Source organism: Ascaphus truei, chromosome 8, assembly GCF_040206685.1.
Source record: "Ascaphus truei isolate aAscTru1 chromosome 8, aAscTru1.hap1, whole genome shotgun sequence".
NCBI lineage: Eukaryota > Metazoa > Chordata > Amphibia > Anura > Ascaphidae > Ascaphus > Ascaphus truei.
In genome coordinates this window covers 65,870,803-65,891,039 of record NC_134490.1, presented here as the reverse complement: position 1 = coordinate 65,891,039, position 20,237 = coordinate 65,870,803, and the positions used below count along the sequence as shown (strand labels likewise).

The window sequence follows — 20,237 nt, the reverse complement described above, 5'->3', positions numbered from 1 at the left end:
CTCTCTGTGATGCACAGGAGGTATCTCAGAAATGGTTTGTTTCCTTTGAGGCTGACTGCCTTGGATCTAGCCATCGTTTATAGCCTTCTAAACGACATATGTCACTTTTAGTGGCCCATCAGTGATAGCCCCCCCCCCCCCCCAATTAAGCCGTCTTTGTAGATCAGCAAAAAAGGGTCTTGACCTGTCATGAACCCAATAACTTATATTTTTAAGACAAATGGTAACCACATTAACCACTGAAGCACCAGATTGATTAAAATACGTAATATCGCATGATATTATCATGACACTGGCAATAACCTACATTTACCCTATTAAACATGCCACTGCTTGCTGTTGGTTTACTTTGGTTCCGGGAGCGACTATCCCTTTGAATAAAAACATTGTTCAATATCAACTGAAAGTCAAATATGTTACAAAAGCAAACAGCTTTGATTCTGATTATAAGCAGCACTGAAACACACCCATGTGTTTGTATGGCAAGAGAAGTAGCCAGTACAGGAAGAGCCGTTTACAATTACAAGGAGAAATAGCTATGGCTATTGATCATCACTATGAACCAGTGTCTGGCTGGGCCCTTGAGAATTTTTGTAGAAATCTGCATGATCTGCATTTGTTTCTGTGTCTTTGTCACTACTTGCTTTACATCCACAGCCTACTGAGCACCAACAACTAAACATCATCAAAAGCAATGGCCCAGGTGTGATGGCATTGAGGGTATGGAGTACCAATACTTTTTACTACAAACCCAGAGTTCAACTACTTTTTTTTTGTATGTACAAACTATTATTAACTATTTTATTTTAAATATATATTTTTTTTAATTGTATAAAAAGGTTTCTAAAATAAGAGTCAAAGTACCTCTACTTACAGCCACTTCAACCACTGCTCAAAACAAGTAACGTGCCCAAACCGAGGACATTTAGCTGTTCTGACCATGTACAGTGTGGACATTTCCTACACATTCCTGACAATCCCCATGACCTCAGGACAATTGGCAAGTTGAATCTACTTGCAATGTGTCCACATTTGAGAGGTCTCCAAAATATTACATCATTAATTTTGTAAAATGGAAAACTGCTGGATGAAGCATGCGATGCTGATCTACCAGGAAAGGTCAACACAAATGTGTAATGATATACTTCACTGCAAATGAAACAGATCCTTTTTAAATGTTAAATATCCGGCTAAATGCTAGGCAAGGATGTTGACACATCAAAACAAAAATTAGATCCGGTGCTTCAATCCCTCTCCCAGTAATAAAAGCAAATATACATTTATCTTCCACAGAACATGTCTACCAACACCTTAATGGCTAAACTTTTTTTACATCATAAGATGAAAAAAAGTTATTGAACGGTATAAGTCGAAGTCGCATCATTCGTCCTTAAGGGGTTAAAAAGAAATGAAGACATACAGATGTAGCCAGACTTGCTGTCCTCGGCGTCGTGGACGAACCAGCAAGAGTCTGCGGCCCGGGGACACGGTCTGCCGAGATGGAGCTGCGCGGGGTCCATGCTTCTGAATCGCGTCGCCAGCAGCATTAATCCTTCGGTGGCGTGACGCCGGTGGCCGCAGCACAGAAGAGTCTTACTACATCCGCAGGCCATAATCTTTCAAAATCTTTCTCATCCTCTAAACCAGCGGTGCGCAACCTTCCTGCGCTGCGACCCCCCCCCCCCCCCGGCCTGCTCTCCCCTTGGGTCGCGCCCGCCTTTACGTTTAATGCAGTCAAATGACGCCGCAGGGTCATGTGACGTCAAATGCCGCCGCGGGGTCAGATTACAGTCACGTCACATGACCCCGCGGCATCATTTGACGCCCGTTGCCATGTAGATGCGTGAACCGAAGCCTCGTAAATAAGTTTACAGAGGCCTCGCGCTGAAGAGCACCGGGCTTCTGTAACCGCCGCGCCCCCCCAAAAAACCTCTCGCGCCCCCCAGTTTGCACACCCCTGCTCTAAACTATAGTGTCACAATTGAAGTAAATTTGGAAATTGCATTATTTTGACTGTGCATCAATGTGCTTTGATATACATTTGGCACCACGTATCAGGTTAATGATTTGGAGAGTAGTTTTAGAGCAGTTAGTGGAGCGGTGGATTGGAGCAATAGTATGAGATGTATTACAGTGTCAATATGAAGGAGCAGGGCTGCATCAATTCCATCCGTCATGTCTGGGATGGCGTTAAACTCTGTGTCACAAGCTCCAATAATTATCTGTATTATATGGAAAAGGAACAAATTAATGCAAATGACAACTTTTGCCTCGTCAGGATGCAGACAATTACTGGTCCCCGATGTTACCTGAAAGATTCACGATGCATTTTTCTGTTTGTGGTTTTAGATTTATACACTGGTATCATCGGGAAATGTGTACACAGGCAGCACAAATCCAGCCGTTATCGTCAGCACTACTGAAGAATGAAACATGCAAAATCGACACGGAAGTAAATATGTCCAACTGCTCGTAAAACAACTCCACGGATGCTTGTGTCAGATATGCAGGTTTAATTTAAAAAAATAATAATAATAATAATTTAAGTATGAGATTCTACTAACTGTATTTTACATGTTTTATGAGTGTTGTTGCTGTTTTTTTTTATTTGCTTTACACATATTCAAGTTGCTTTAATATGTAAATGAATGTGCTGACATTCTGCATTTTAAAGACTTCAATAAAAAATAAATACTTTTTTTTCTATATTTTGCAGTATTGCTAGATTATTTTGTATAGTGCTAATTTGGCATCATTTCAGTTTTCTATTAATTTGTCTTTATCCCAGGCAGCATTATTTATGTATTTTGTTGCAAAGGAGGTATATTAATTAATACCAAGAGAAATAATTTTTAGCTGTTTCTCCAATTACAACTTGTTTGTTCATAGTTAGTGGTGTTAGTTACACAGTACTATAGAAACAATACTGTACGTGTAATGATCATAGGCAGTGTTCGACAAACCTATACATTTGCTCGCCCCGGGCGAGTGGATTTAACCCCCGGGCGAGTAAATATTGGCCCAAGCAGCACACGTTTGGTACTAGGTGGCGAGTAGATTTTTTTGTGTGGCGAGTAGATTTTTTGGTGATTTGTCAACCACTGATCATAGGTATATACATAACGCTGTACATAATATATACCTTCTACCATGAAGTAGGTTTACCATAGAGAGCTGATATTACAGCTGCATTTACACGTATGAAGAGGGGACGTGTGGATTTACATGCATTGATAAGTATAGAAACGATTCTACATTAAAATGATCACTTGTGAGCACATTCACGTCTCAGGTAGGTCCACAAACCTGCCTCTCCTCGTTATCTCTTGGCGAAGCTTATAGGGACGGCGACGTCAGGCTGCGGTCGCTGGAAAAATCTAATTGAAATGACTTCCAGCGATCACGACCGCTCCGTCGCGTCGCACTTACTACAAGCGCACGCGACGGCGGCAATGCATTTGTTTTGATGCGACGTCGCGTTGCTGTCGCCGGCACTATAAGCGCAGCCTTAGGCTGAGGCCCCGGTGTCAGCGCTGCAAGCGTGCCTGCCAGCAATATTGCACTATCTATATACATTTTTGTTTTCACATATCCCTGCGCTTCCCGGAGATTCATCCCTACTTCTCAACACGAGGACTGACAGAGCAATCCTCACCGGGTCATAGCAGCACCTGTTTTATGTGTTTGCATAAGTATCACCTTTTGATTATTATTATCACTACGATTATATGTATAGCTAGTATTTTTATATAGAGCGCCACTATTAGATAAGTTTCCTTTTTCACGTGCCTGCCACACTGGCAGTGCGTGCAGCTATGAAACACCCGGTCTGCGGTGAGCTGTAGGGGGAAAGAGAGGGGGGGGGGGGGCGTGGCCCCGATGTCATCTGGCAGGTTTGCCCGCCGGTGGGCGTGGCCAGCACTCCGTCGCAAGTCCTGAACACAGTTTTCCTGTCTTCAAACAAATCTGCTCACGCCATGCGGCGGCCACAGCAGGAAGTGGGCGGTTCTTGTCCCGGCAGCGCACGCCATAGCGCGCGCTGGAGCAGGCGCAGGGACCTAGCCTTAGCATGCAATGCTTCCACATCAGCCAGGGATTCTGGGTAATAATATGCAAATGAGCACTCAAAGTGTTTCGCTTTGTGTCCATTGTTTACACAGTAGAGGGTTTTTGTCACCTTTTTCCCCGTCATAACTTTGTGTCTGGTAACATTAAAATGAGAATTTCCAGGATTGAAATATTTATTTTTTTCCCCACTAACTATCGTAGTTTAACGAATAACCCCCATTATGTTTAAATACAGAAGAAAGTGGACGGTGGTAAACTATATATGATTCCAAATTTGTAGCCAATGCAATAACGGTCAGTCTAAAGGTACGGCCCCAGTGGTCACGGCTGCACGCGCGCCGCCATGGCGTGTGAACCCGTTTCAGCCGCGACCTGTGGTCTGCGGCTGCGCTCTTAGAGCAGAGCAGGCGATCTGATGGGGGGCGTGGCAGGGGCACGGCCATGACATCACGTGGCAGGTGCGCCCTCATTGGCGGAACCGCGCTCCGTGACGTGGTCAATACTCGGCCGCCATGCCAAAAGAAAAAAAACCTTGTGTTTTGGCCAAGGCGTTCGCACATCGGGCTTGTGCGCGCGCACACGCCGACTGGGGCCAGCCCCATAATGGCCTGTGCCTGGTGTGCGACCCGCAGCAGCCACTGGGGACCTCGCCTAATACCTGTCATTTTTTTAGCAAAAGGGGTTGTCCCTCTGGCACTATATAAACTCTGAGGCGTAACGTAACCCACTGCTTTGCTCAGGAGGGGAGATTCCAGGAATCACTTGAAGGGGAGGGATATGAATTGGCGAATGTTGGGGGGAGGGAGTCCCACAGGTAGGGAGCCAAAAATGAAAAAGATTTGAGACAAGGGAGTGTACAGAGGAGATAGCCTTTAAATGAGAAGGGCTATAGGGTGAGATTAGAACGGAGATATATGGGGGGGGGGGATCATTGTATAGGTAAGGTAGATGGGGGTCATGGGCGAGATTTCAGGGGGAGAGAGACAGACTCTAGCAGCTGCATTTTAAATAGAGAGGAGGAGGTTGCAATAGTCAAGTTGGGAGGTAATGAGGGCATGCAGGAGAGTGTTCGTTCTGCAGCGACCGAGCAAAGTGCAAATTCTGACAATGCTGAGAAGGAAAAATCATCAAGATTTAGCAACAGCGTGAATGCGAGAGGAGAAGGAAATGAAGGCGTCAAATATTACACTAAGGCTGCACACTTGGGAAACGGATGGCAGCAGATTGTTATCAAAAGAAAACAAAGCATGTATTAAGAATTTACCTGTATATACTGCACAAGAGTTTGCAAACAGTTTAATCACAAAAGCGGTTCGGTAAAGATTATATAAAAGACTCCAAAGCATTTGATTGCTGTGGAAACATTATAAAAAAAATATTTAAAAAACACACTTACTTAAGATCTAATGTAAAGGATGTGTAATGGAATAAATATAGGCAGTAGAGTTTGTGTAGGGTAAAAGGCACTTAGGGCCTCATGCAGAGAGCAGCGCTATTTACAATCTCGCCATTTTCCGGAGAAAATCGCGCAAAAAACAGCTGAAAATGGCGAGGTAGGAGAAACGCGCCATTTTTTTTTCTATTTGAAAATCTCGCCGCGCGGCTGGCGAGAAACTACATCTTGCCAGTCTGAAAAATATCCAAATTCAGAAAGGCGCGCTCGCCATCTAGCGGCTGTTTTTGGCGCGATTTTCTTCAATTTTCTCCGCCAACTAAAGTTGGCAAGAAGCAGGAGCTCGCCGGCTATAGGGAAAAAAAAAAATGCGCGATTTTTTTTTCCCTTTCAGCTGCGCGCATCTCCTCATTTACAATTCTCCACATGCAGTAATGCTGAAAATAGCGGATTTCGCCCATTTCTGCATATGGAGAATAAAACTCTCCATTAAACCTACTTTTTATTCCCCTCTCCAATTTTAAAAAGCGCTGCTCTCTGCATAGGCCCCTAAGTGCCTAAACAAAAAATAAAAAGCATTCATACCTACACTACAATAATTATTTTAGCTTTAAAACAAATGTGGTAGAACAGGTATTTTTTCTGCTCCCCCAGTTAATATTCCAGCTGCAAAACTAATCATTTCCTAATCACCACGTGGAGTTTCTTTGAAGAAAAAAAAAAAAAAAAACGACAAGAGGAACTAAAAAAAAAAAATTGTGTGCTGGGAACCAGTTCCCCAACAAAAATATATTTGAAAGAAGGTTGATTTGCATATTAAAGAAAGACCAGGCGTACATTCACGTTTTCAAAATTTCCCCAACTTTCAGTGATTTGATGGCTTTTTACGTTCTTTACAGATTCTCTTTTGCGGCGGTTTGTGTGCGCTGACAAATTGTTAGTTGATACTTTCTTTTCCCTTGTTATGTGTACTGCTGATGCCAAACTCGTACAAGTGTAATCGGTGTCCGATAAGGACTCATTTCATTCTTCAAAAAAGAAAAACACATTTGTTTGTGAAAGGGAACAAATAAATTTGGAGCTAAACTGCTTTATTTTGAGCTCTAGGAGCCCCTGGTACTTACAGGCTTGGTTACTGGTATTTTCTGAGGACATCTAAATGGCCGTCCAAGGAAGTCGCAAATGATAACATTGCAGCTTCCCATTGGCCCGCAGAATCCCATAAAATTTGACAGTCATTTAGTTACCTCTGGAACTCTTCATTGTAGTTACACTAGTAACTCCACCGGTAGGTATGTCGGGAAGCAGTAACATCACCGGTAGGTATGTCGGTAAGCAGTAACTCCACCGGTAAGTATGTCGGGAAGCAGTAACTTCACCGGTAGGTATGTTGGGAAGCTGTAACTTCACCGGTAGGTATGTCGGGAAGCTGTAACTTCACCGGTAGGTATGTTGGGAAGCCGTAACTTCACCGGTAGGTATGTCGGGAAGCTGTAACTTCACCGGTAGGTATGTCGGGAAGCCGTAACTTCACCGGTAGGTATGTCGGGAAGCCGTAACTTCACCGGTAGGTATTTCGGGAAGCAGTAACCCCACCAGTATGTCGGGAAGCAGTAACTCCACCGGTAGGTATGTCGGAAAGCTGTAACTCCACCGGTAGGTATGTAGGGAAGCCGAAACTTCACCGGTAGGTATGTCGGGAAGCCGTACCTTCACCGGTAGGTATGTCGGGAAGCCGTACCTTCACCGGTAGGTATGTCGGGAAGTTGTAACTTCACCGGTAGGTATGTCGGGAAGCCGTAACTTCACTGGTAGGTATGTCGGGATGCCATAACTCCACCGGTAGGTATGTCGATGTCGGGAAGCCGTAACTTCACCGGTAGGTATGTCGGGAAGCCGTAACTTCACCGGTAGGCATGTCGGGAAGCTGTAACTTCACTGGTAGGTATGTTGGGAAGCCGTAACTTCACTGGTAGGTATGTCGGGATGCCATAACTTCACTGGTAGGTATGTCGGGAAGCCATAACTCCACCGGTAGGTATGTCGGGAAGCCATAACTTCACCGGTAGGTATGTCGGGAAGCCGTAACTTCACCGGTAGGTATGTCGGGAAGCCGTAACTTCACCGGTAGGCATGTCGGGAAGCCGTAACTTCACTGGTAGGTATGTTGGGAAGCCATAACTTCACTGGTAGGTTTGTCGGGAACCAGTACATCACCGGTAAGTATCTCAGAAACTCATTGCTACACGTGTTACAATGCTGTAAAAAAAACTGATACCATCGATAAATTATGTAACCCCTTCCCTGCCGATGCGTTCCAGACTCTTTTAGCTGCTAATGTTTGTTACACCTAGTCGTGAAGAGTCAGTCACTGCAACAGCATAAAAAATGATGGAAGAACTACTAGATAAGGCCAGAAAACCTCATGTAAAAAACGTGTTTGAAAACAAGTGCATTGTTTGCAGCAAACAGATTATTATCGCAGCTGTTCTCAGACATGAATTGCTTTCCAACTTTGCAAAAGTTAAGGAAGGAAGAGGTGCAGGAAATACAGTGCGCTGAGCGGCTTGTTTGGACTAGGCAAACTGTATGTTCAATGCCCTCACACTTGGGTAAGACGCCTTCAGTTCTGTACATTTACAGCTCTAAGGGTTTGGTAAAATTCAATCTGTTGTATAATTAGCACTTTAAGTATAACACCAGAAGACCGTTTCAAATCCTATTCTCCACGACTTGCAGAACTCGCTTGATCCCCCTGTGTCTCAGGTATAAAATATTAGATTGTGAGTTCTTGAACACAGGGGGCTTGTGACCGAAAATTGTAAGTGCTGCTCTGTATATACCATAGTGCTATATAACAATATTAATATGATCTCTCCTAGCTTTTTGAATGGTCTCTATTATTTGCAGAGGAAGGAGCGCAAACCAGTCTGCAAATTCCGGCCTGAGGGTTTCAACAAAGATCCCAATGTGGACCAAAATTTAGTGTAACACATAAATATAGGTGTGCTTTCTGTGCTCCTCTATGATAGAGGAGCAAAGCTATATGATAGAGGAGCACAGAAAGCACGCCCATGTTTATGTGCTAAAGTTAAATTTGCTCGCCTTTGGGATCTTGGTAGATATAAAATAAAAATACACAATTCAGTTTTAATTTAAATTGTATCAATCAGGTAATCAATATAAGGGATTCATTAAAAAAAAAAAGTAACAGAATGTATGCATCATATGTACTGTTTGAGGTCTTCAGACATGCAATGCGCATTTTAATGGTTTGCATACATTTTGAGCACTAACTCTGAGGAAAACATTTTTTTTATTATCTTAGTACATATGCCCCCGTGCTCCTTCACAGACTTCACAATAAAATGCATGTCCCAATGAATCTGTACAGATAAAATGTTTATAGAAAAATATGGTTTTAACATAGCCTAGAAAAGGTGCAAACATGTGATGTTTTCATAGACTGCACACGTAACAACACAGTATGAAGAGCATGCTGCCACACGGCAAATCACAGACTATACACTCATTTTTGACGCTTACAATACAATGTTTACTTTGAGTTCATTAGGGTACATTAAAAAATAAGTATTAAGCCGCCTGGCCCAACAAGCTTACACATGTGCGAGTGGATATCTGCGTGATCCCTCGGTATAAAGTCAGAGGGGACGCTCAGGGCAGATAGCACAGAAGCGCTGCTTCCCGGGCTTCAAACACCACAAAAGAAAATGTATCTAATGAAGCGAGCGGGAGGAATAGATCCGAGAAGTTACCGCGAACCGGCGAACAGAAGACAGGCAAGAGGTGAAAGCGCGGCATGTACTTACTGCTCTCCTGCCCTGCTCTGCAAGTGATTCAGTGTGAGGAGCTGGCTTTAGTTTACAAAGGGTTTAACCTTGTGCAGAGGTAAACATGCTCTGTGTTTGTGTGTGTGTGAGTGTGTGTGTGTGTGTGTGTGTGTGTAATATGAGTCGGCACAGGTTCTGGTGTGAAGCGAAGGTTTCACTGCTCATTATAAACTCCCACTGTGAGTTATCAACACCCAAGGCGGCTGCATTTATTGCAATAGGTGCTGTGATGATATGTTCCGAATATGTGACATGATGCCTCTTTCCTATCACCTTTAACCCTTCTGGTAGTGCGGAAACCAGTGCAGGATCGCCCTGCAGTGATGTGCGGAATTCTGCAGCACGCAGGGGGTTAATAATTGTTCATGCATTTCCCATTTGGATGTGTTCCATGTCGGCCTCTTGGTTCCATTCTGTATTGCTATGGTTGTGAGTTAGAAATGTTGGCTGTAGTGTGGTGGTACCAGAGGGTACAGAATCCCACTGATTGTTGTTTATAAGGCATGCCTCTGCCTCTGTCTCTGTACGTTCTTCCTACCTACCAATTAGATTGTAAGCTCCTCGGAGCAGGGACTCCTCTTCCTAAATGTTACTTTTATGTCTGAAGCACTTATTCCCATGATTTATTATTTCTATAATTTTTTTATTTATATGTTTGTCACGTGTATTACTACTGTAAAGCGCTATGTACATTAATGGCGCTATATAAATAAAGACATACATACATGCATGCACTTACACGGCTCTTTTAACCCCTAGCATGTCAGAGAGAGCTGCAACGCATTGCATGATAAGGGGTCTCCTTATAGCAGGAGTGGCCAACTCCAGTCCTCAAGGGCCACCAACAGGTCAGGTTTTCAGTATATCCCTGCTTCAGCATAGGTGGCTTAACAAGCCCTGATTCAGCACAGGTGGCTCAATCAGTGGCTCAGTCTTTGACTGAGCCACTGATTGAGCCACCTATGCTGAAGCAGGGATATCCTGAAAACCTGACCCGGTGGAGGCTCTTGAGGACTGGAGGATTGTGGTCTAATGCAGGGGGGCGCAAACTTTTTTCCCTGCGCCCCCCTGCCGGCTGTCCCCTCACTCTCGCGCCCCCCCTCCCAACCCCAACTTACCCGCGCTCCGGCGTAATGACAACGTGACGTCACATGACCTCGCAGCGTCATTTTGACGCCGCGTTGCCATGGCGACACAGGGAGGAAGCCGCCGGAGCCACGGTAAGTTAGGTTTACAGAGGCCCTGCAGCTCCCCCGGCACTTAATTTAAGTGCCTTCGGGAAGCGCACGGGGCCTTTGTAAACCCCGCGCCCCCCGTCGGCTGTGTCGCGCCCCCCCTGGGGGTCGCGCCCCACAGTTTGCGCACCGCTGGTCTAATGTATCCAGCACATCACAGCTACTTCTTGATGGATTTTAAATCCCCCGGTACTGATGCGTCAATTACTTTTCCGGAGTTATTGCAGACCCCTGTACAGTTAAGGCTTTGCATTCTGCAACATTTTGGGACTTTTCATCACAAAACCATGATAACCTCAATACTTTGCTTGATAACGGTGTCTATCATCTCAATGTCTTGTACAGCGCATACAGAGTAAACCCTGCTCCTATGCATGTCAATAAACAAACTGTACAATTGATGCATTTAAAATAAAATTCACAACTATTTTTGAAATTCTAAATATAACCGTTAAATTAGAAGTCCCGAAATGTGATGATGGATATAGATGCAAGAGAGTAACACTCCTCCAATGTTAGATATTCAGTTCTGAAAGGAGATTCCCAGATCCACACAACAATCTACAATGCAACACAAACGTCAGACACAAACTGCACCTTATCCCTGTGTGAATAGTATTTATTTAGAGGATTCTCACAGGGAAACGTACAATTGGACAATGTGGGTGCGGTTAATAGATGACGTGTTTATGGTGTGGCTGAATGATACCACCTCGTTATTGGCTTTTGTTGCAGAGCTCAATCAGGCCCACAGAACAATTAGATCCTCGTGTACTCATGACCCTATTAAGATAGACTTTTTTGATACGACAATCAGTGCACTTAATGACAAATTAAAATCTGATTTGTTTTCTAAACCCACAGATCGTAACAACCTCTTGCATTACTCGAGCTTCCACCCCCCAGGTACCACATTGGGTTTACCTTATAGTCAGTTCTTGCGTGCTAAACGTATCACCATCTAAAGTCATGAATGGTATGGACAAAATAGAATCTAAATTTTATTTAAGAGGGTATCCCAGGGATTTGCTGTGTAAACAACGACAGAAGGCGGTGGATTGGGCTCCTTCTGGACCTACAGGTACTGAGAAAAAGAAGTTCTCTGTGCCTTTTATATCCACTTACAACACTAATAGTGGACACATCAGAAATATTATACCGCATCATTGGTCATTGTTTCAGAGTGATCCTCTCATAGCTCATGTCCTTAAAGATCCACCCCTATTCTCCTATAAGAGAGGGAAGAACCTTCATGACCGATTGGTCAGGGCAGACATTGGTGGCAAAAGCGTTAAACAAACCTTCCTTGGCACCCCAAAAGTTGGCTGTTATAGGTGTTACAGTTGTAACCAATGCAACAGCATCATAGAAGGTCCTACATTTAAACATCCCTTGTCCGGCAGATCTTCTGCGATCAAAGAATATTATACATGTCTGTCGAAAGACGTTATATATCTTATTAAATGTCCGTGTGGCATGGGTTATGTGGGGGAGACCACCCAGAGAATAAAGGATAGGATTGGACAGCACAAAGCGGCCATATGCAGATGTGACCTGGATGCTCCGGTAGCACATCATTTCACAGAGGCTGGGCACAACGTGAGTCAATTGAGGTACCAGATTATCGACGGGATGAGAATGGGCCGACGTGGCGGCAATCTGCAGAAATCACTGTTCAAGAAGGAATCCAGATGGATTCGAACTCTTGGTACATTGACTCCGTTGGGCATGAACAAGGATCTCAATATGGGCTGCTATCTGTAGTCATCTTTTGCCCGGGTACCTGTGTCATTATCCTCGATACGGTCTGGTGCTTGTCCTACTCTATTGCTCTATACTCTGAGGTATGTGACTATACGGTTGGGCTCTGCGTCCTGGTGCTGATGCAGGGTGATACATCCTTTATGTGAGGGGTAAGTCTCCTTCACCTCTAACCTGGCCTTCCTAATAACCTGGTTGTCCACTCTTATTTCGTGCTGATCTACGGGTGATTCGTTGTCAGCTCACTTATATATGATCCATCATTATCATTTATTATTTTGTACAAATTTATTACAAATGCTTGTTTTTTTCTATTTTTATTAAGGTATTCCTTATATGCATGTTTATCTTGTCCTAATACATATGTATATACACATTACTTATGTTCATTCTGTTGTGCTTACTATTTTATATGCATGTAGCCATGTCCCCGAGCCGCTACTGGACCCCCCCCTCGAGACACTCACCGCGGCGGTAGGGAGGTGCGGGGGCTCTTGTGCACGCGGCCGGTTGTCGGGGACGCGATCGGGCCGTCGCTAAGGCCGCGGTCACGTCGTTAGGGTCCCAGCGGCTAGTGGAGCAGGGCGCCGCCATTGAGGGATAGCTCGCGCATGCGCAGTTAGAGCAGGGAGAACTCCAGACAGCTCGAGCATGCGCAGATAGGAGCCCGCGAAACCCTAGCCTACCAGGGAAGGCTCTAGGCAGGGACTACGAGTCCCATGAGCCTCTGCGCGCCCCACGTGATGCCAGGGAGCCAATAGGGCACAGTGACTCTGCAGGAGCAAATAGATACTTTTCGCGGGTTGTCTGCACGTTGGCAGTTGGTGACCGGAGCAGCTAGGGGAAGGAGGTAGGGTGCAGGAGTCAGTGACTCCCTGCACTAGGCCAGCAATTCCCCTAGGCCCCAGATAGCCCTGAGTCACCCTAGTGGAGTGTTGTAGGGACAGGCCCTAGGTTAGAGACTCTGCCCCATTAGCTATTTGTTATAGAGTGCAACGAACATTGTGCGTCTTGCTGGGAGAGAGCTGGACTATTATCAGAGAGAGATCGCCTCTGATGGATCATCCTGCGGTGGATCACGGATATCGTGCGGGAGTTCGCCTTGATCCTTTGTGAAGTCCGCTGCAGGTCCGAGCACTGGAGTGCTCGGCAGGTAACCCATAACCTCACGTGCACCAACAAGGCCTATCACCAGACATAGTGGCTGCGTAGTCACACACACACACTTGTATATGACTTGGGAGTGCGAGACATTGGGTTGGGGTTACTGGACACGGGGTGGGATCATTCTGTGGAAGTGTTAGCGTCCGCTGTGGCGCGTAAAGTGTTAGCGTCCGCCGTGGCCAACAGGTTAAGCATCCCACGCAGGTAACACTATATGTTCTCCGCACCCACACTATAATCTGCGATTGGGTGGGGGAATACCCGTTACATGCAGGTAATTTTTATCTGCCATTTTGGGGGGAGCACAAATGACCCTCCGCTTGGGCTGTCTGTGTGACCTGCCCCTCTGCAGCTGCCTTCAGTGCTGACACCACTCTGATACTGCTTCACGTATGCATGCCTGGACTTGGGATAATTCAACCTCTCATTGGAGTTCTAAGCAGCCACTATAATCCTATGCTGCGTCCCTCCAGCCCACTGCGCATGCGCAGTTTTCTACGTTGTTGTCAATCTGGACTTTTACTATGGCGCGCAATGCGCATTTTCGGAATCCTTTTGCAGAGAGGACGACGTCACGGGACCTGTAGCAGAGCCCACAGCTGATATTCATGTCGGGAATGCGCTCGCAGCGCTGACAGATTATGTCATCCTTCCTTTATCACGACCGTGGCAGGGACAGTCTTACACAGACGCCCCCAGCATCTGACAGGAGCAAGACTGCTGAGTTTCATTAGACTGACTGTGGTTTGCATTTTTGCCTCACACCATTTATCCTGCTCCTTTTGATTTTGCTATTTCACTTACCATATTGGTTGTTCAGTTGCACTTTATTGAACTATTTGTGTGGGGGTTGTTTAGTCTCTCTTTGGGACCTGAAGTTATTATTGTGGGTCTGGGGGACAGGAAAGTACCCCTCTGTTCCATTGGAGAGAGGGGGAACGGGCCTGACGAAGGGGTGTTCCCCGAAACGTTGCCCCCCTGCTGCTTCCCCATTTTTTGTACCCACCTATGTGTTGTCTTGACCCTATATTGTATTTGTACCCTATTCTCCGCCCCCTCCCCCCTCCATTATTCCTTCTGTTTTTGCCTGTTATATGTTTTCATTATTGCGTGTTATCATTGTTTAATGTAGCGTATGTGGTTCTGTGTTTGGTGGTTTGTGTTACATATTAAATGTCATTTAATTTCTTCTTGGCATTATCCCTTTCATTTGTTCTATTATCTATATACAGTGTGTGCTGGGCTATTGTGTTACTTATATATGTATACTAGCTGAGAGCCCCGGCGTTGCCCGGGATGTTTGTGGTGTGGGGGTGGCATTTGGGTGGGGAGTGGTCCACGCGGCCCATGTGCGGTGGTAGTGCTGCTGTGGCTGTACTGATGGTGATTGTATTGGTGTGCTGATTTGGGAGGGTTTGGTGCTGATGTGGGGGTGCGGATGTGGGTGTGCCGATGGGGGAGGTGCGAAGGTGCCGATGTGTGAGTGCTGATGGTGTTGATGGGGGCTGGGAATGGTGGGGAGCCGAGAATGCCAGTGTGCTGGGGGGGCATGGGATACCGGTGTGCTGATGTGGTGGTGCTGGGGATAGTGTGTGTGTGTGTATACACACACGTGTGTGTGTATGTATACACACGTGTGTGTGTATGTATACACACGTGTGTGTGTATACATGTGTGTATACATGTTTGTGTATGTGTATACATGTTTGTGTGTATACATTGTGTGTGTGTGTGTGTACGTGTGTGTGTACGTGTACGTGTACGTGTGTATGTCTAAATGTGTGTGTACATTTGTGTGTGTATACATGTGTACGTGTACGTGTGTATGTCTAAATGTGTGTGTACATTTGTGTGTGTATACATGTGTGTGTGTATACATGTGTGTGTGTATACATGTGTGTGTGTGTATACATGTGTGTGTGTGTGTATACATGTGTGTGTGTGCATGGCTGGGGGGGGGGTGAAGGGCATGGCTGGGGGGGGGGGTGAAGGGCATGGCTGGGGGGGGGGGGGTGAAGGGCATGGCCGGGGGGGGGTGAAGGGCATGGCTGGGGGGGGGTGAAGGGCATGGCCGGGGGGGTGAAGGGCATGGCCAGGGGGGGGGGTGAAGGGCATGGCCAGGGGGGGGGGGTGAAGGGCATGGCCAGGGGGGTTGGGGGTGAAGGGCATGGCCAGGGGGGGGTGAAGGGCATGGCCAGGGGGGTTGGGGGTGAAGGGCATGGCTGGGGGGGGTGAAGGGCATGGCTGGGGGGGGGGTGAAGGGCATGGCCGGGGGGGGGGGTGAAGGGCATGGCCGGGGGGGGGGGGTGAAGGGCATGGCCGGGGGGGGGGGGGTGAAGGGCATGGCCGGGGGAGGGGGGGGTGAAGGGCATGGCCGGGGGGGGGGGGTGAAGGGCATGGCCGGGGGGGGGGGGTGAAGGGCATGGCCAGGGGGGGGTGAAGGGCATGGCCAGGGGGGGGGGGATGAAGGGCATGGCCGGGGGGGGGGTGAAGGGCATGGCCAAGGGGGGGGGGGTGAAGGGCATGGCCAGGGGGGGGTGAAGGGCATGGCCAGGGGGGTTGGGGGTGAAGGGCATGGCCAGGGGGGGGTGAAGGGCATGGCCAGGGGGGGGGTGAAGGGCATGGCCAGGGGGGTTGGGGGTGAAGGGCATGGCCAGGGGGGGGGGGTGAAGGGCATGGCCAGGGGGGGGGGGTGAAGGGCTGGGCGGGGGGGTTAAGGGCCGGGGGGGGGTGAAGGGCCGGGCCGGGTGAAGCGCCGGGGGGGGGGGTGAAGCGCCGGGGGGGGGGGTGAAGCGCCGGGGGGGGGGGGTGAAGCGCCGGGCCGGGGTGAAAGATCCCTTCCCCTGCGGTAACTTACCTCGCACCGGGCCGCGCTCCTACTCGGGTTCCTCGGCGGTCTCCGTTCCCCCGGCGATGCGGAGCTGAGACGCTCAGGTCAGGAGGTGGTGTGGGCCGTGGCCCGTGCAGAGAGAGCCGGAGCAGCGCGCTCGGAGATGGTGAGCTGGGGGCGCGGCCTCTAGGCCTGAAGGTGCGAGCGTGCTGAGGGGAGGGGGAGGGGGAGAGAGGGAGCACCGGGAGAGAGGGTGAGCACCGGGGGAGAGGGAGCACCGGGAGAGAGGGTGATGTTGAGGTCCCGCGGAGTGGTGATAGGGGGGGTTCGGTTGTTGCGGGCCAGCCGCGGGGGGGGGTCAAGGCCGGGCAGCCGTTAAGGAGGGTGGAGTGTTTGTGTGTTGAGGAGGGTGGAGTGTGTGTGTGCTGAGGAGGGTGGAGTGTGTGTGTGTTGAGGAGGGGGTGTGTGTGTGTGTGTGTGTGTGTGTGTGTGTGCGTGCGTTGAGGAGGGTGGAGTGTGTGTGTGTGTGTGTGTGTGTGTGTGTTGAGGAGGGTGGAGTGAGTGTGTGTTTTTTTGGCCCGTCACTCCGCCTCAGGCCAATGAGAGGTGTGCGGGGGCGGGCGGCCCAAGGGACCAATGAGATTTCCCCTAGGGACACCGGACATCCAGCAGGCAGGCATGCATGCATGCAGGCAGGCAGGCATACAGTGCTTTCACTAATATAGTATAAGATTGGAGGTATTGGGTCCTCCATTGTCCGTTGCACCCTGCAAAAATTATCTTGCTATCCAGTCTGTGCTGTGTATCACTGTCCTGTTCTGTACAATTGGACAATGTTTTGAGCCGTGTGCCCCTTGGCCTGGCATTGCGGCCTGGCCTCTCTGGTAGTAAATAGGTTAATAAGGTATCACTTTGATTTGTTTTTTAGGCAATGGGTCTCCACCCAGACTGCACTTTCATTATGTTTGTGTAATCCTGGTTCTCGGCCAGCTCCGCTCAAGAATCCATTTCCGTCCAGAAGGGGGTGAGGTATAGTACATCCCACGATTGTATTGTTTCCTTTATGGTATCCAAGATATCGATATGTGAGTATTTGTCTGGTTTATGTTGTCTAGGGGATGCACAGTAACAATAGAACGGTCTAATTTCACCAACAGCACAATAAAACACAAACAATAATTGGTTGGCCCACTTACAGATAGAAAAATGAACCAACTGTTTCATAGTCGTTCAGCTTCTGTAATGTCATATTTTGCTTCCATTCTTTTTCTTCTGTATCCCGCAAGGTTGGAAACTTTAATATTCACAATAAAGAGTATACAAACGCGTACATAAAGGTGCAGTCCCATGTAGAATCAAAGCAAACTAATGTTTAATGAGCTACATCTTGGTGACCATTTCCTGTAAAACAAACAGTAAGAATGATCCATCTCCCTTTGATTTTATTTATGGAAGGGTGAATGTCTTGTTTATCCAATGCTAACATTACCATAATCAGGTGTATGCATGTCCCTACCTGTCAGAGACCCAGACAGGACAGATGGGTCACAAAAGACCATGGTATTGTGGCTGGGAGATTGAGAGCAGGAGATGCAGCCACTTTTCACCATAGCTGCTGAGCTGCCCTCTTTACTACAACCGACAATGTGGTCAAAAGACTTGGAATGACTTTTCATGGCTTCTATTTTCCACTAACCGTCAAAGCAAGCAGCACAAAATAGGGTATGCTATGTGTGAGACCAGTTCTGAGGCAGAGACTGGACTCTTAGCCAGGCTTCCAGGACATTTCCCATGAAAACCATAGTACTGTGTGTGGAACCAAAGTGTCAGCCCTCATTGGATGCTTCTCTGTTTCCCCTAACTGCAGTGAACCATAGTCTATCACTTCAGATCTGGATTGACAGGAATTTCTTCGCCACCTAATCACCAAGTTGTCATTGCCGGATTACACATTAGGCACAATAAGCACTTGCCTTGGTACCCCCTAGGTTAGAGGGCACCTGTAGGTGCATGTAAACCTGCTGCCTGGCAGGGGTCACCGATCGTGTAAGAGCCAGGACAGCTGTCCCAGGCCCAGTGGCTGTGAGGGGCCCAGCCGGCATCCCCTCCACTGTGATGGGCCCGGTATCTACTTAAGCCCTACCCCCGTGCGCACCAGAAGTTGAGCCCGTCCTGACGTCGGGCTCAACTTCCCCATCATTTGCCCGCAGCTTTGGCGTGGCATTGAAGACCTCCCTACAACAAGGAAGGTAAGGGTGTGTACTGCGGAAGGGGGTTATTATTGTGTGTATTGGGTGAACAAGGGGTTATTGTATGTATTGGGGGAAGAAATTATTGTATGTAATTGGGGGAAAGGGGTTATATACGTTGGGGGAAGGGGTTATTGTATGTATTGGAGGAAGGGGGGTTATTATGTGTGGGGATTAGTTCGGGTGTGGGGAGGGGGGTTAATGAGTGTGAGAGGTCAGGGTGTAAGGGGGAGAGAGAAAGGGGTATGTCTGTGTGTAAGAAAGAGAGGGGTGTCACTTACCTTCTCCAGAGTGGCCCTCCTTCAGCAGCTGTGCGTTGTCTTGGCAACCCGCTGTCAAATGAAGCAGCGATGTCACACGGCGAGGCGTTGCCATGACAATGCGACATCATATAATGTGCAACGTCATAATGCCGTGATGCTGCAGGAGGAGGGCCCTGGATGGTCTTAATCTGCCTCTGCAAGTTGTATCTGTATCAAATGATGTTCTTAAACACTAACGCAGTGGAGTTCGCATCGTAACACAGAATGCTCTATTGAGCAAAGAACATGTCTGGCCTGACCATGCTAGCTGTAATAAAGTAAGTGTTTACAGTGTATTACATTTTATGTTGACACTATAGCAGCATGAAAAGAAGAAGAATTGAAAAATGCAGAATTCCTGATTCCTTCCCCAAAAGGTCATTTCATCCCCTCCATGGGCTAGAAAAAAATATTACCTACTACTGAAGTACTCATGTAACAGGTGTGTAAGAAAATAAACATGTCTGTGCTGCTGTTGCTGTAGTTTCGATCTGCTTTGGACATGGATTATTTGTCCCCAAACTCCATGGAGATACGGGCCGAACCTCTACTCAAACGTGCTTCAAATGGATTGATTGTACTGTAAAGCAAAGTATGTTTCACATGGTGGTCAGATTCCCCTGGGTATTAATTACAGGTAGTCACAGAGGAATGCATATGAGAACGACAGAGTTGCATGCACGTATAGCAACATAAGAGAATGTACGGAAGAATGGGCATTAATAATATCTAATGACAGTTTATGGACTCCCTAATTACTTTATTCTGCAGTTGTGTAATAGTACGTTGCACAAATCTGCACTTCTTCATTGCCAATACGGTACTGGGAATTTGCACTGCATTTTCTCCCATACTGTATTTACTAAGCGTTGCTTTGCCCCGGGATACCTCCCAGAGACACCTTGCAGATATGACATAGCACCAGTTACTAAATATGGCCATCTAATACTACCCAAACATTTGCGCCTATGGAAAATCCTTGTTCTCGTATTTGCCCCACCACTTCTGCTGCGATGCTGTATTCTTGACACAGTGGCACTGAAATAGGAAACCGGAGCCAGGTAAGTAATAATTAGCTTCATATAAACACACATTTTTTCCCCCCTCGTATAAATCTTTACCAGATCTTGGTGAATTACCCAGTTTTAATATCCGTATAATCTCGTGTTTCGGTGCTGTGCTGGATTGGAAATTCGCAGACTATTGAGTTGGTCAAATTTAACTAAGACATGTTTGTTGTCTGTTATATTCTTATCCAAACACCTCAACACACCAAGGACATCAACAGAAGCAATCTGCATTACTTCACTCTATTTGTTTAGATTTTGTAAACAAAGGAGAACTTTAAAAGTGCATCATTAACTTTTCTATTAAAATCTCTCAT

At 47.1% G+C, this 20,237-nt stretch overlaps 1 protein-coding gene across 1 annotated transcript in view; it reads right to left on the bottom strand.

The window, feature by feature from the left end:
- The window catches only part of LOC142501869 (prominin-1-A-like), a 79,019-nt gene extending 69,548 nt beyond the window's left edge, over positions 1-9,471 (bottom strand). Inside the window, exon 1 of the mRNA XM_075612407.1 lies at positions 9,292-9,471. The gene's annotated coding sequence lies outside the window, so the exon portion shown is untranslated. The remainder of the gene's footprint in view (positions 1-9,291) is intronic.
- Between the last annotated feature and the right edge of the window lie 10,766 nt (positions 9,472-20,237).